At 35.7% G+C, this 15,749-nt stretch overlaps 1 long non-coding RNA gene across 3 annotated transcripts; it reads right to left on the reverse strand.

Annotated features, from left to right (window-relative positions):
* Positions 1 to 315: 315 nt before the first annotated feature.
* On the reverse strand, positions 316 to 15,484 carry LOC125691972 (uncharacterized). Of its 3 annotated transcripts, none has more exons than XR_007376383.1 (6): positions 15,457 to 15,484; positions 6,152 to 6,251; positions 5,004 to 5,107; positions 3,386 to 3,514; positions 2,131 to 2,209; positions 316 to 1,819 (listed from the first exon to the last, which is right to left on the reverse strand). It is a non-coding gene; the product is annotated as an uncharacterized LOC125691972 (long non-coding RNA). The 3 variants fall into 3 exon arrangements; XR_007376384.1 differs by lacking the exon at positions 2,131 to 2,209 and adding an exon at positions 4,019 to 4,073; XR_007376382.1 differs by lacking the exon at positions 5,004 to 5,107.
* Positions 15,485 to 15,749: the final 265 nt, after the last annotated feature.

The following is a 15,749-nucleotide window of genomic DNA, read 5'->3' on the forward strand; positions in this document are numbered from 1 at the left end:
AAGAAAATAGAGGGATAGTATAATCCCATGTTTTAATTAGCATCTCTAACAGGTGAAACACATCCAACTTATTGCTAGAAATGCATATGCATCTGAAAAAGTAATTTTTGATGGTGGTGGGAAAATGTAGTCAAGCCCAAACTTTTTTTTTTTTTTACTCATTTTCTTAAAATAATGTTTAGTAAGGGTGAATGCCATAGCAATATTTGGTCCAATTTACGTGGTTACAAAGTGGACTAGAAAAAAAAAAGAAAAACTGTATCATAACTGCTTCAGAGTTGTAGTTTTCAGTGGACAGAGGCAAAAAATGTAAATATTAAATAACATGCAAATGTTCTGGTTTTCCCTTTGTTTCCTTTTTCAAACAATTTCTTGCAATGAACAAAACCAGCAGTTTCAGTGTGCTTGGCTGATCTATGATTGGACAAGTTTGGAAGAATTTTACCATTTCTAATGTAGTTCTGATTGGTGTGCTGAAAAAGTACTGGGCTGATTTCTTCAGAGATCAAGAATCAGACATGGGAACTACACGAATAACAAACAAAATCAGAAGAACAATATCTGTCATAATCAAAGAACAGAATCACAGCTTGGAGGTCATATCTGTTTTCAAGGCAGATTTTAGAGGCCAACAACACTGAGGCTGTAACGATGCTAGAGAAAAAGGGTTTGTTGCTTGTGAAGGGACTTATTTCTCATTTTTCATTTCTGTTTGTAATCACTGTCATCTTTGTTTCTTATGCTTTGGATAAAAAAGGTGACTTTTATATTTATTAGAACTGGGTTTCAATAAACATTATGCAATATGGTAGACCAGAGAATGATTTATTGATAATTTGTCACATATATTTATGGAAGTGTAGACCCTGGAGCCCTAGAGCTGGTAAATCATATTATGCAGCTACAAATGTTTTTTTTATTCTTTGCTGCCAAAAGTGCACCATGTAAACTGATTGCCTCACCAAACCCCTGGGGCCTGATAATGATGCACTTGCTAATACACAGGGAGGAGGGGTGAGGAGAAGACAACTAATTATAAGTTTATTTTTGTTTCAATATGTTTGCCATTTGATCTAGAGTTCCATAAACAATAGATTGATGAAATATAATTAGGAGGAAGATTACAGTTTAATGAGGCAAAAGATTGGGAAAGAATGTAAATGGAGCAGTAGGCTCTGCGGAGTTTTTAGCTGTTTATTATTGTACAGCTGTAAGGCACTTTCACACAGTTCCCAGATGGAAGCAGCTGTTAGCTCTTCGTTATTAGGAAAAAAGAGCTTCATAGTTCATTTTTATCCACTTGTTCCAGAGCAGTTACGTTCACTACAGCACTTCACCGAGTTGCAACTCTCAGCTATGCTCAGCCAGTCAGGATGGGCACCCTGTCTTCATTTGCCATTTCGCCATTCGCTTATCTCATCTGGCAACCTCTCAAGCAACAAGCTGTTCCTCTCCTTGTAATATGTTTATCTCCCCCAGTGATGTCAGCAAAAGTCAGCAAATCTAATATTCATGCTCCAACAGATTTGGTGGTGCTCTTTGTTTACAAGAAAGGGCTCTATATCACTCCTGCAGCTGCTTCCTCTTCACCAAGCTTTGTTTTTATACTGTACTCTTCAGATAGGCCTTGGGAGCTACACAAAGCATGTGCCCATCTGACTTAACAGTGCTTTCGTTGCTTTTTTTTAAAAATAGAAAAAACAATCACATTTCTTTTCTTCCACATCATACTGTGAGATCCTAAGTTTCCCTTCCTGCTTGTCAAGATCTCATACACGAGACAGCACACAAAAGGCAGCGCCTCTTTAAGAAGCAATCACTGGGAATGAAAAAAGTAGGCACAATTTCAAGAATGAAGACTAGAGTAACATTTATCTTGCAGCACTCAAACAATTCCATATTACAGGCCGAGATATCCCCTGTGCTGCACCCTGCACAGGCATTTACACTGGTGCAGAGTGCAAATCTTCAGCTTCAGACCGGTTGCATGTTATGTTTGGTGCCAAGGTTTCCCACACAGTACAGAGAATCTGGGAGTTTGGTGTATGCTTCATGCTTCTTATTTCTCAGCAGGTGAAGCAATCTCAAATACATAAAGGTACTTTCTGTAACTTTATAATTCTACAGTACCTACTGAGTGATAATCCTGGCTGTAAGAGGAGATCAGGGTCTTTCAATCTATTCAAGGCTTGCTCTAGGTGTGATGTTCCTGAAAAATTTCTCAGTCTGAGTGAGACACATTTTTCTCCATTTGTTTCTATTTCAAGACTATATTTTTTACCTTTTTTTTTTTTTTTTTTTTTTTTTGGGCTACGTTATCATTCATTTAAATTTTAGACAAGAAGATTACTACAATCCCACAACTTATTTAGATAGTATAGAATAAATCTGTGGATCCGGATTTAGCCAAGTGGCAATGGTGGAACTGTCCTTCCCACTCATATTCAAAAGTTTGATTCAGAATCTCCACTTGTTTATAAATATATTTTTTTAATTAAATAGAAGTGTTTATTTAAACACTGAGTAAAATTCTGGCCTCTTTGAAACCAAAAGCTATTTTGCTATTGACTTCCAAAAGACAATTTATTTCACAGTAACCAAAACATCTTTCAATCTCAATATACATTCTACACATTTAAGTTAATATTTAGGAAAAGCTCAGAGTAGAACTCTGTTCTGATCACACACACGCACAAAAGGTATAAGAAAAATCAGTGTAACTTATTTTTTTTTCCAGTAATTCTCCCACTATCAGCAGGCCACCCACATGCCTAATCTAGAAGAACCACCTCTAGGCTATGAGAAAAGCTGTTCAGTCTCTGTGCCCCTGCAAAGCTTGGCTATTTTGCTGACAAGGATGTCGGTTAAAGCCAATTATGGTGGAGTTTTATGGTCCAAACAGCTGTCCAGTTGGAGTTGGACTAAGACCACCAAGTTATTTCATGTGCCACAGACAGGCTTCTGATTGGATAATGAAGGCTGCTTATATATTTTTATGAATAGAAGTGGAAGGTTTAATTTGCTTTTGTTTGTGGGGTCTTATTTATTGCTTGAAAGTGTTTGGATGCCTGCTGGGTATTTGTGAAGTAGAGCTACAAAAGCTGCACATATTTTAGTTCTGGAGTAGAAGCACAGTATTGTGGTTAACACTAACCAAAGCAGAAAAATTGAATACCATTGAAGCAAGATGTGAAAGCTATAACCAAGGCTGTAGAGTAAAACCAAAAACCCCCTCTCCTAAGAAACCCAGCTAGTATTTATGTTTGCACTGTATGCATATACGTATTCATATATTTAATACTAAGCAAGTATTTATACTTAGAAGTTTACCTCCCATACAGAAAGAGACTACTTCAAATTACAGCACTTAAAAGGACTTCCTTACCTGCTCTTTAATGCCTGTTTTCTCTTGTTTGATTAGTTCATGCACCTAGAGCACTTCGCTGTGTGTAATTTTTACTGTTTCCCCTGTTGAGCAAGTCCATTTCTTCATCCTGTTTTTTAATGCGAAGTCCTTACATGGCAAATTAGGAAGGAAAAGAACTTTTAGCTTTCAAAGCCATAACTTAAAAAAAGAAAAAAGAAAAAAAAAAAAAAAGAAAAAAGCAACAGAAAGATTGCAAGCATTAGAAACAGAAATAGAGGGCTAAGATATCTTGAAACTATTTGTCATTCCTGAAAACCCACTTCCACTTAGTCTTAAAGTCACTGGCACGATTTTAAGATGGTAACCCAAAAGTTCCCATGTTCATGGATCATGTGTATTTCTCACTGTACTAATGCATCTATCACAAACCATTTACAGTATCACCAGTATTTTCATTTTTATCTCTTTTTATAAAGCACATTAGTTGTTCATAGCACAGAATTAAGGTTCCCAGATTTTATATTTACCATATATGTCTGGACTTCATTACAAGCAACCAGAAAACGCAATGTAGAATCAATGCTTTCTTTCTCTCAAATGATACATTTACTCAGCATCTCTTCCTGCTGTCTCACTGCATCTTTTACTTACACTTTTTCCCCTTCAGATGGCTTTCTTTCTCCACCTTTTGTATCTTTCTTCTTTCCTGTAAATAACCCATATCTTCTGACTCATTCTTGCCTTGCCTGCCTGCAGTTTTCACATCTCAAAGTTGTCATCATTTCAATATTATATTATTTACCTCTAATTCCCCCACTGTCCCTCCTTTCTTACTCCATGTTTTTCTGTTCTGTTCCTTTCAGCCCCTAATGTTCTGCAAGCCAGCTGTTTAGTCTTGTCTCAAAATTTTGCTGTCTTCATAATTATTCCTGTCTTACCGTCAATAGGGCTTTGATACTTTTGGTTCTTCCCTCAGCTTCCTTCTCGTCATCCACCTCAAATCTTGCTCCATTACTTAAGCTTTCACAGATTCCCCAAACATACCAGCGTTCTCTTTTTGTCCTCACTCAATCAGCTGCTTTCTCAAACTATTTTCAAATGTTAGCCTTTCTCCAAATAACTACCACATTTTCATTTTAGCTCCTAATTTACTTGTAAAATCAGCAAAAAAAAAAAAAAAAAAAAAAAAAGATCCTCTAAAAGTATAGTTTCAGTCTTGGCAGCACATTTTAGAACAAGGGCCTGTATTTCACAGCTTGGATCTTTAATGAGCCCTGCATTGTTATTTTTCTTTCTATGAAAAAAGCTGGCTTTCCATATGAAGCACTAACTTTTTAAGGGACCAGAAAATTAAATAAATTTATCTGCCTAATTTCCTCAGTTGTATTTCTTTTTCATCTTCCAGTGGTCTAGCATACTAAGAAGTACATATTTTTCTATAATGGGCTCTAAGCAGTCTCTAAATCAAAACACAGGTATATCTAAGAAATAATATCCTTATGTATTTCTAAAAACTTCCCTCCCTTTTTGTATCTTATTATCAACAATAACTGACATCTACGACCAAGATTTTTGTGATTACAAGCAAATATGTCAGATGAAACTAATAATGATTACAATGCCAAATTATTCTTACATTCAAATAAGAAGAGCTGTGATAAGAAGCACAGAGAAAGATTAAGCCTACAAATCTTTTTCTCTTAGTTCAGTTACTGCAAGATGGGAATCATCGCATGTATCCTAAAAAAAAAAAAAAAAAAAAATTTGTCTCCAAGATACTGCCTGGATATAGGTTTTAAGACTATCTAGCTTATTTAGTGTATAGTATACTATAATAGAGTCCAACTCTATTGTAAGATCCTGGCAAGACCATTAAAGACATTTCAGACCTAATATGTCCTCCTCCGGAGTTCCTAGCTGTAAAGACCACAATTAAAATTGAAGCTGCCACTCCCTATTTCCTCCAGATTTGACCAGAAAGTAATCCTCCTATGCAGGTAGTTGTAATCATATGAAAAAAGTGCCTGTGAAACCTGTAGGCTTATAGTGAAGTTGTCAGAATTTTCTGAAAACTAAGCAGGAGGAAGTTTTCCACTCTAAAATTGTCATTAGAGTTTTTGTGGGTTTTGTTTGCTTGAACTAATACTGACACGTGACAGTATCACCTGTAAGGCCTGGATCAGCTCATACGTCTTTGAAAAGGAATGAATGAAAGAGAACACAAAGGAGAGTTCCAGGGTTTTCCTTGTAAACAAACCTCCTTCTCCCTCCTCCTTCCAAAAACAAAACAAAAAAAAAAAAACCAAAAAAAAAAAAAACCACAAACAAAAAACCACCAAACCCAAAAGATTAAAAAAAAAAAAAAAGAAAGAAAAACAAGAAACAACAACACACACACAAATCATCAGAGACCAGAACAGATTTTAACTTTTAAAGACCTTAATAAGACTTACACAGTCGCTCTATTTGTCTAAGCATTTCAGGTGTACACCAAAATACTCTGAGCATCTACTTCACCTGCTAACATATACCACACTTCTGTAAGATGATAAAAAAAAAACCTAGCAAATCACTGTAAAATGACTACGAGTAAGGACACACTAGTTTTAAAGCTCACGAAATGTGGAGACTTCTACATGTGCCTGAATATCTGCTACTTGGCCTCAAGGCCATTCCAAGTCCCAAAGTAAGCTGATATTTACCACCTCATAAAAAAGATGTGTACACCTAAGTAGGGGAAAAAGAGTGATGTTCGTTGGTGGTTTATATAGAGGATCACATTACCTTTCTTAAAAGTAAGAGAAGAAAGATCTTCATCTCTGTGCTTGGGGCGAGAAGATGGAGAAAGGATGGCTCTTGCAGAAAACTTTGCTTTGGAGAAGACCTTAATAAAAAAGGTAGAATATAGACTTGCACAACGAGTAAGCAACCTGATTTATAAAACCCTTCCCTGAGGTGTTAAGGAAACACAAAAAATTACATTTGATTTCATTCTGAATTAAAGGATTTACAGTAGATTCTTAAGAAAAGTTAGTGCTATTCCGCATTTACCCTCCAGGTATCTGGTGGCTGTTTGGCTATATCTGCCAAGAAAGACTGTGAAGTTCTCTGAATATTCCCAGATGCACATAGCAATTATGCCTGTTTGAAGGCCAAATGAGAAGGCTACAAGCTGCATAGTCTGCTCTGCTTTGTTCTCAAATGAATATGATTTTAAACCTAAATACTGAAATAACACTGAATATTTAAAAGATATTTAGTGAGTTTTTCCACAGTGCCTGTTTGTTTTCCATTCCCCCATGACATCTCACAACTCTAAGTGCTCAATGACAGCCTGTAGAGGTTTCGCCATAATCCACCTTTATCCATTAACAGACACTCAATCACTAAAGTGCTTACTAGACTAAACATATTTATCCAACCAAATCACACTTTACAATGCAAAACTGCCAATCAGACCCCAGCTATTAACAAGGAACTGCTTTAAGGGGATTTTGGTGTTTGTGCTGTGAAGAGCATGCTTACCTCCAACAAACCACTAAACCAAATTAACATAGCTGTATCCTCATAAAAGAAACCAGATATCCTGTTGTGAAAATAGAAAGCTTGGTAGGACAGGGCTCCTTTGATGCCTAACAGTGTGGCAGACGGAGGCTTCAGACTACAAATCTGCTTACCACAGGCTCATTACAAAACCCAAGCATTAAGCTTTTGCTAACTTTAAAAGCAAAATAAAAATGTATCATTTGGGTAACTCAGTAAGTCATCAACTTACTAAGTTACTGTTATAATTGCAGTAAGTGCTGTAATTGTTGGATAAGGCTCCTTAATTCTAATTGCTCCTTTGTCCAAGATCATGTTGTAAAAATGCTTGCATTAGCCAAAATAAAATCCAAGAGACACAAATGTGGTAGTAATAATAATTCTTTTTATTAGCCTGGCAAAGAGGAAGAGAACAAAGCTTTAAAAAGACTTCAAAGTTCTGACCAAGAGAAAAAAAATCTAAAATCGGAGAAACATGCATACACTCTGCCCTTTTATTAGACTCATACAAACTAAGTGCCATCACCACAACTTAGAGCTTGACAGCATTTCTTTCCCAGACAGCAGGAAAAGTTACACCATCCATGTTGCAGGGCTAATTTAAGTTCTCTGTCAAAAACTACATAAACCAGTCCTGTATATTCTCACTAGGAGGCCCTAATAGTTTTAGACTTATTGGTATTATACCTCCTTTAAATCCCAATATTTTAAAACTGATTTTGACATTTGCTGAGGCTTGGTGCAATTTCCCTCCATTTAGCCACAGCAAAAAGAAAGTTGAAGTTTTGAATTCTGAAATGACTTGTTCACAAAAATTTACCTTTTTTAAGACATGCCTGTCAATTTTAAAAATGCAGACGTGTACTTCTCCACTTTTAGATATCTTTAGCTCTGTGGTTGAAATATGTATTTCCAGTCCTTCACTGCTTATCAAAAATAATGAGCACTTTCTTTTTTACTAGCTTTTATAAACACTTCTGGGGAAAATTTTATGAGCAGCTAGAACAAGTTTTACTTCTTGGAGAGAATGCTTCATGCTGGAATGATATTCAAAATGAGTAAACCACAACATGAACAGATTTTCCAAAAATTGCTAGAGGAGGCTTTGTAAGTTGGAGCTGAAAACATATAAAGTACGAATTAAGTTGTCATGTAACAGAATAGTATACTTTTATATGCTAGACTGAGACGTTTTGATCCATCATATTATGCATCCCTCTCCAGTATATCTTCAGTTTACATGTGTTCTGAACAATTATGAATAATAAAAAAAAAATGTAAATTGAAGTTATTTCAGATTTGTGCATATGAATTTCAATGCTTTTTTTTTTTTAATATGGAAGAAACTGATGCAGGTTTTCAATACCTGATTATACAGAAAGGGAAACACATCACAACAATGCTTGAAGAACAAGAGTGAACGAACAAGTTGCTAAAAACAAGTGCTAAAAAATTACTAATGTCAGAATGACTTTTCTACTGAATAACAAAGAAGCAATGTTAATAGCTACAACGCTGCCATGGAATATGAATTTGTCAGTGTTTCACTTTTATATTTTTAATTGGTGTTTTGTTTGCTTTGAAAGACAGCACGTGTAGCGTACTGAAACTTTTCATCAGAATGTGAAGAATAGTACAAACAGTGGAACAAAAAATATTTCATTATTTCATAGCTTTGTTACTTAAGTAATATGCACAGCCACTTCATTAAGGCATTTTTCTTGAATCTTTATTCTAGCATGTTATGTTCAGGTGCTAAATACATCAGTGAACCTTAAGCAAACTTTGTATGCACACAGGGAAGGGGAGAGAAGAGATAATCTATTGAATTATGTGATGCAGCTCCATTGATACGCGTTAAGGCATACAAGTAGTAAGAGAACATTCTCCATAGCTTCTGTTCTAAGTATCACACCCTGCTGTTTCTTTGTACAAGTACAGTATTATGCATTTTCACTTGTGATACATGAAAATGTCAAACTTTGCATTTATTTTCCATTTGTGTCTTTAAACAGATGTAATACATCCAGCCAGATTGCCTATATTTTCCACCATATGGCCAGCACCTCTTGATTTGTCTTTGGGAAATGACATGATTCATTTTTTAAACTTAATCCTCTGAGAAGGCTTTTCCACATGTCACTCAGTATTGATAACTTTTGTGGAATTATATTTGTAGAAAATACAGTTAATAAGTTAGTACATAGTTTGTTAGCTGTCTGTAAACATCTTTGTTTCTTTAGGAATAAACTCCTGCTGTAAAGTACTTGAAGATTAAAATAAATTCACTAAAATCCATGTTATTTCCTTACTGTTATATGACATATTTGTGCTTTGTTATCCACATCCACTGTACTGCTATGAATGTTAGCATAGCATGATGTTCAGTAATCCTGTACCTCAAGCTTAGGTGCTCCTGTTAAGTTTGTTTACTATATTACTATATGATGCTTCTTTAGAATATTTTAATGCAGCTCTACAATCTGCTGAAAATCTGCAAAGTTACTGCAACTACTCCTTGTGTCCTTAGCTTTACCATCAGGACATTTTGTCTCCCAATCAGCTGTTAGTAACTGGCCAAAAGAAAATAATGCTATCGATCCTTCATTATAGAGAACTAATCTGGACAAAAAAAGTAGATAACAGGCAGAATATGACATCACTGATCGTGTCGAGTCAGGTTCTTTGGGGTTATCAGGTAGGCTCAGAAATATTTCTGCTGGACCACTGCTTTCCCCAGCAAAGCCATTCAGTTATGTTAGTAGATTGTTCCCTGTTCTCCAAATATAGAAGTCATACATTGCCTGGAATGGAGCAGAGTATGAGTACGATGACATATAAACTGGCTTAGGACAAGCCAATAGTTAGACCTGTATGTATCTCTACGAATATCTACAACTGTAGCAACAACTTCATATTGTGTAACCCTATTTCAGGTTTCTCGAAGTAACCCTTCAAAAGATTATACTACTTTCTTGGCAAATATGTGGAACTCCTCCAGTCTGTACATTTGAAAACATTTGAAAAAAAAGAAAAGGTGTTTCCTTAATGAAAGGTAAATATCGGCCCTATCTTATGTTAAATAGCATAATGAATATCTTGTAAATAGGTCAACAGCTCTAGTTAAATGTTTTGTTAATTATCTAGCTAAAGTACAGCAAAGTACTATCTGTATGAAAAGAGGCTCCAGAAAACAGTGTTACAATAATGGGCAGATAGCATCTTATCTGCTAACTAGAAAAAACATTTCACAGAAAAAAAAAAAACTTCAATTTCTGTTTCTTCTTGAATTGAAAGATTAAAGGATGATAAACACTGTATTATCATCAGTACTTTTTAGACAACTGAATCTAAAAAAAGTACCGCGTTCCTTCCACAGTTCAATGGTAAACGGATGTTAAACAGGACTTCACCTCAAGTGGATGTTACAGGCACATACAGATGGAACGTACTCTCCCTCTATGCTTTAGCTAACCTTTATAGGAAAGTCTCCAAAAAGGAAAACCCAAATCAAAATGAAATGCACATTCCAAGCAGAATACACATAAATGGGGCTTTAAAAAATTAATTTCATTAGCTTTACTCCTCACATTCTGACAGCATGTAAAGTATTCAAGTTGTTATAAGCCCAGTCACAAGACAGTATTATACCAAAATGGAAAAAAAATTGTAATATCTACATTCTACAATGAGTTTAGTATAATATTGGTAGGTTACTGAGTTGATTTGACTGCCTTTTTTCTTCACAGATACTTTTGTTTCTGTTATATTCTAATTTGCTGATGGTAGAAAACCATTGGTAAGAGGTATTTATTATCTACTCCTTTCCTCCTCCATATCTTTTAGAATTTCAGTATTAAAAAATAGTCCTATTTCCTCTTTTAGACACTGATAATTTTCTATGATGTTTTAAGTCTCATTTTTTGTTGCTTAGAGCCTACACCAATCTATAATTTCTGCATAGATTTAAAAATGAACATTTATTTACTAATGGGAAATCAAGTGATATTTCTTTAATTAGATTTGCTTGTTCCAGTAAAATATTTATTCGATTGCTTATTTCAAAATTCTTTACTGGAAGGTCAAAGATTAAAAACATTCTCCTGTGCCCTCAAACGCAGCGTAACAGACAACCTTTGTTGTCTTGATTTCCTGCTACTCACTATTTGTCAGACACTGATTACAAGTAACACCCGGAGAAGTTATCTCTACATGGTATGCTTCTAACTCAAATGTCATAACCAGTGAGTCATAATGAGTAAGAGAAATAAGATTACCTTTTAAAATAAGTTACAGTAATCCTTTTCTTAAATGTCATCACTAACAACTCATTCTTTTGCACAACATGTAACTTTGAAGTAAAACCCACTTAATAATGCACAGTGACATGGTATTTCCATGATGAGAAGATGAGTAAATTACCTTTTCCACACATTTTCATGTGAAAGTTTTTGGAGCTCAAATCTGATTGCTATAAAGACTGAAGTTCATAAGTATCAGTAGAAATACACTGCAATTTATTTTAAGCATTTCTCTTCCTTGCTTTCACAAAATTCCGTAGGCAGAGAGGAAGTAAGTCAGACTATAGAAAATTGGAAAGTTTTAAAATAAAATACTGAGCAAAAGAAATGTTCCAGTAGGTGGGGCAATAAAAATGAAAGGCAGGTCCCCCAAGAGTCACAACCAAACAAGATTATAGTGGAGGAAATGGCCAAGATTGGATAAGAGGGAAACAATACCAGAGACACAGGATAAATGGTTCCACAAAGGTGAATGGCAAGGGAATTCTGAATTGGAGATAAAGGACCCATTATCTGAATTTCTTTAATTGACTGATGTTACAGTGGATGTGAAATAGAAAAGAATCCTGTGTAGCTATTAGCCTTTAAATAAGTGTTCTGGGAAAAAGACTCAGAGACAGACAAGTTAACTAACAGTGGTATAGCGTGGATATGAGCCAGAAACAAAAGTTAGTGAACTAACAAGTGCTCCAAGTATGAGAAACTAAAATTATTTCTTCATTTACCCATTTAATATACTCAGGAATTCACATTGCTCTCATCTGCCACCATCTCACACACCCAAGTGGCAGATATGTCCTTGCACCCACTCATTTGCAAATTCAGAGGAATGGTTTTCTTCCACTTCAAGACACATAAGCAAAGCATCCAGGTGGCCCCAGAGCAGCTGCAATACCTGTTCCTGCCATGATCCTGGGGAGGATCCAGCTCTGCTCTTGCACTGAGGTGCACTCCAGAAAATGCTAATACTTTGCTTAGATAGCTATTTGAAAGTTACTGCAGTGGACAAAGGTTATTACTCTTTTTCTTTCATCAGGCAATCTCAAGGAGATTTCTGTGAATTCCTAGCAATTCCTGACAAACTGTACTGACTGAGAGAATCATAGAATCACTGAGGTTGGAAAGGACCTCTAAGATCATCCAGTCCAGCTGTCCACTTATCACCAATATTTCCCACTAAACCATATCCCTCAACACAATGTCTAAACATTTTTTTGAACACCTCCAGGGATCCAGAATCCTCAGTCTGGAAAGCCAATGTTTTCATCTCAGAAGTTGGTCTAACTTCCAGGACATTATTACTACTGCCTGTTTTGTAGAAGGGCTGATTCAGCAGCTAGAGCAGTAAGTGTGTACATAGAAATAACCTCTGCTGGTGAAGAGTTAGAATTTAACAAGTCAGACTGTTTATCATTATTTCTTTGCAGCTGCTCTCGCTTTTCCTAAGACTTTTTAAAAGTTATTTACAAAAATCAGTACACATTTCTTGAATGCTTAACCAGTTCTTTGAAGCCAGGTGTGTCAAAAATTATAAACAATGTTATAAGTAATGGATAGAGCATATAAAATCTGAAGCTATCAACTCTTCGATAGAATCACTAAATACAAGAATTTTCTATTCAAGGTATGCTACGCACTCAGAACAACTTCCAGTCATTATTCCTTTGAAAACTGACATTTTACAACAACTTGTTCCATCTTTATTCCTTTCATTTTTGTAAATGACAGAAGAAAAGCTGTTCATTTTCAAATTGCCTCCTCTATCCTCACAAGCCTTCTTTTGTATGAATTCTACTCTAAAATGGAGAAACATGCACCTTTTAGAACTTAACCATACTCTCTTTTAAGCTAATTCAACTATTATATTATTTTTGAAAAACTGTTCAAAACAGGAATTTTTTCAAACATGCCTAATGTAAGTTTTAATGGATACAGTGCTCATGCAGTGCAATTATCATACTTTCAGTGGAGGGCATAAAAATGCCTGAATTGCTTTTCAAAGGGTTTTTTATTTTTATCAAGAGTAGGGAAAAAAAGAAGAATACTATGCCAAATAAAAAAAAAAATTAAACATATATATTTGAATCTTAAGGCAAATCATTGTAACTAGTTGACATTCAAGACTGAAAATGAAATATTACACAGCTGCATGAAGTATTTGTCTTCAATGTTCAACGTTATGAAGTTTTCATTACTTCTTGATAGCAGGCGAGATCCAGTTTGATGGTTTAAAGCATGTATACTGATCACTGCCCTTCAAGAACTCCCCTAAAATTTCCACAGAGAGATGCTGTTGACTGAAGAAGACATATAAAATCTCAACTTGTCTGATTAAAAATGTGATGTATCTCCTGTTCACTGATAATATTGTGTAAAACGCGAGTATAAGTGTTGATAGTACGTACTCCTCTCCCTGGAGTTTTGCATTAGTTGAGATGCCTATTTATCTAACTAAGAAGGCAAAACAGGCTGTGATGGCCATTCCATGCTGAGAAGAACACTCACCCAACCTTTGGAAGGAATATCTGTTTGATAGAAATTGGATAAAATTCAAAATCATACTGGAATCACGTATCAGAACTTTAGGTCTCTGTCTTCATCTGGCCTTTCACAACTCCTCTCTGCCCAGGTGCACAAAGACTCTGCTTTAACAGGAAAAAATATAATTCACCTGCAACCTGTTGTGCAGAGTCTGTTTTCTTACTGCCATGCATGAGTTTGATTCCAGGATTTCATCTGGGAGCTTTCTAATCAACTGACTCTGTGCTAAATATCCTCCTGTGCCTCTAGAGATCTTGTGCTCTTCTAAAGACAGATCACGACTGTGTGCTGAAACAGGGACCTGTCTCCCCAGAAGAGGTACAACTGAGAGCTCAGTGTTGATCTGATTGCTCCAAGAGCCTTAGAAGTAGGGAAGTCACTACAGGGAAGAAAGATCTGGAAAACAGGTCAACCAGCATTGCTGTGAATCCAAAATTTTCAGTTACTTACTAATCTAAACTACTTTTTCAGCCTTGCTTGAAAGTAAGCCACCAGTTCTTCCAATTCAGTAACACCCAAAGACCATTCAGAGTGTAAGTGCGATACTGTGTTAGGCTGGTAGTCTGCCCAGACTTGTATTCCATTTCAAAAAGCATAAATATGAGATATTTAAAGAGAAGGCCCAAGGCTGCTACTTTTGCAGTCCTTTTTACTTTCACACTCCCAAAATCCACGATTGTTACTTTTGGGATATAAGAGGGTACACCCTTTCCAAGTCATTCTAGAATCCATATACAGCCACGCTGTCCTCTAAGAAATTTTGTTGAATATTCTTCTCTCATGTGCTTGCACAATCTCCTTTAAAAATAAGTACCAAAATCTTTGAGGAAAAAAAGAAGTACTTTTAAATCTGTTTTATAATAATGTACTAGTTTCATGAAATGATTTTGTTCTTATCCTAAGGCACTTGCTAGCCAACAGTACATCTCTTAACATTATAAATTAATAACTTTGAGAGCTCCAAGTTTTCTCCATTGTTAATAAGAAAATGATTTGATTAATTCTCCTGCTGCATGTTTATAGAACATATAGTAACTCAACCAGACAATTAAGTTTCTTCAGAAGTTCACTAAGGCAGTAAAACAACTCTGACTCATTGCTGCACTGGCACAATTAATACCAGTCCCAATTATTTCAAATTTTAAACAAATATAAAACATATTTAGAGTTGGAAACCCACTAGTACCAGTGAACTTTGCAAAAATTATAGATAAATGTTTCTGATAACATTAGCTTAGTATTTCGGTGAAGTCATTCAGTGGGTGGGTCTACATGCAGTATTTCCTTTTAGGAAGCTCAGGGATTCTGTTTCCATTCCAAATCAGAAGGCTCCCAGCCTACACAGCACTGACTTCTATCACATTTATAGAGACTGAGCATGCTTTATCTTTATGTGATTTATTTTATGACACTTAGCAACAGTTGACATTGAGACTCCAATACCAGAAATAATAATTTGGGATAAGGGATGCAAAGATTTAAAGAGAGAGCTTCTAAAGGATGTTTTTGTAGGTGGGAGATCAACTCAACCCAAAGCTGACAGAGACTTTGCAATTCATTGTTAACTCCAGGGAACAAGACATCTAAGATATATGGTACATAGTCAGTGAATACAAAGATGCTATAATTATGAAACAAACAAGAGAGTTTGGCAAAGCAGATTATAATAACAAAAAGAGAATAGATAGAAAGCTTGCCTGTGACCTGGGCTTGCTGCAAAACTCCAGAGGAGGGATCTCCAGAAGAGATCTTTTCCTCCTGGTAGTCAGCTCTTAAATGGGTCTAGGAGAGGTGTAGCCAGGCTCCACCCCTTCCATCAGCACAGGTGAATTGCCTTCACTTCTGTTCCCATGGCTGACTCATTGTTTGCTTCAGGTGATCACTCAGAGGTTCAGGCCATGATTAAGCAGTTCCCATACATATGGCTACTAGCCATTATGTATCTCTTTATTTCAAAGTCTGATATTTCGGTTCATCCTATTTGTTTCAATTTATCT

The sequence above is a fragment of the Lagopus muta genome, chromosome 4 (assembly GCF_023343835.1).
Source record: "Lagopus muta isolate bLagMut1 chromosome 4, bLagMut1 primary, whole genome shotgun sequence".
Taxonomy (NCBI): Eukaryota; Metazoa; Chordata; class Aves; order Galliformes; family Phasianidae; genus Lagopus; species Lagopus muta.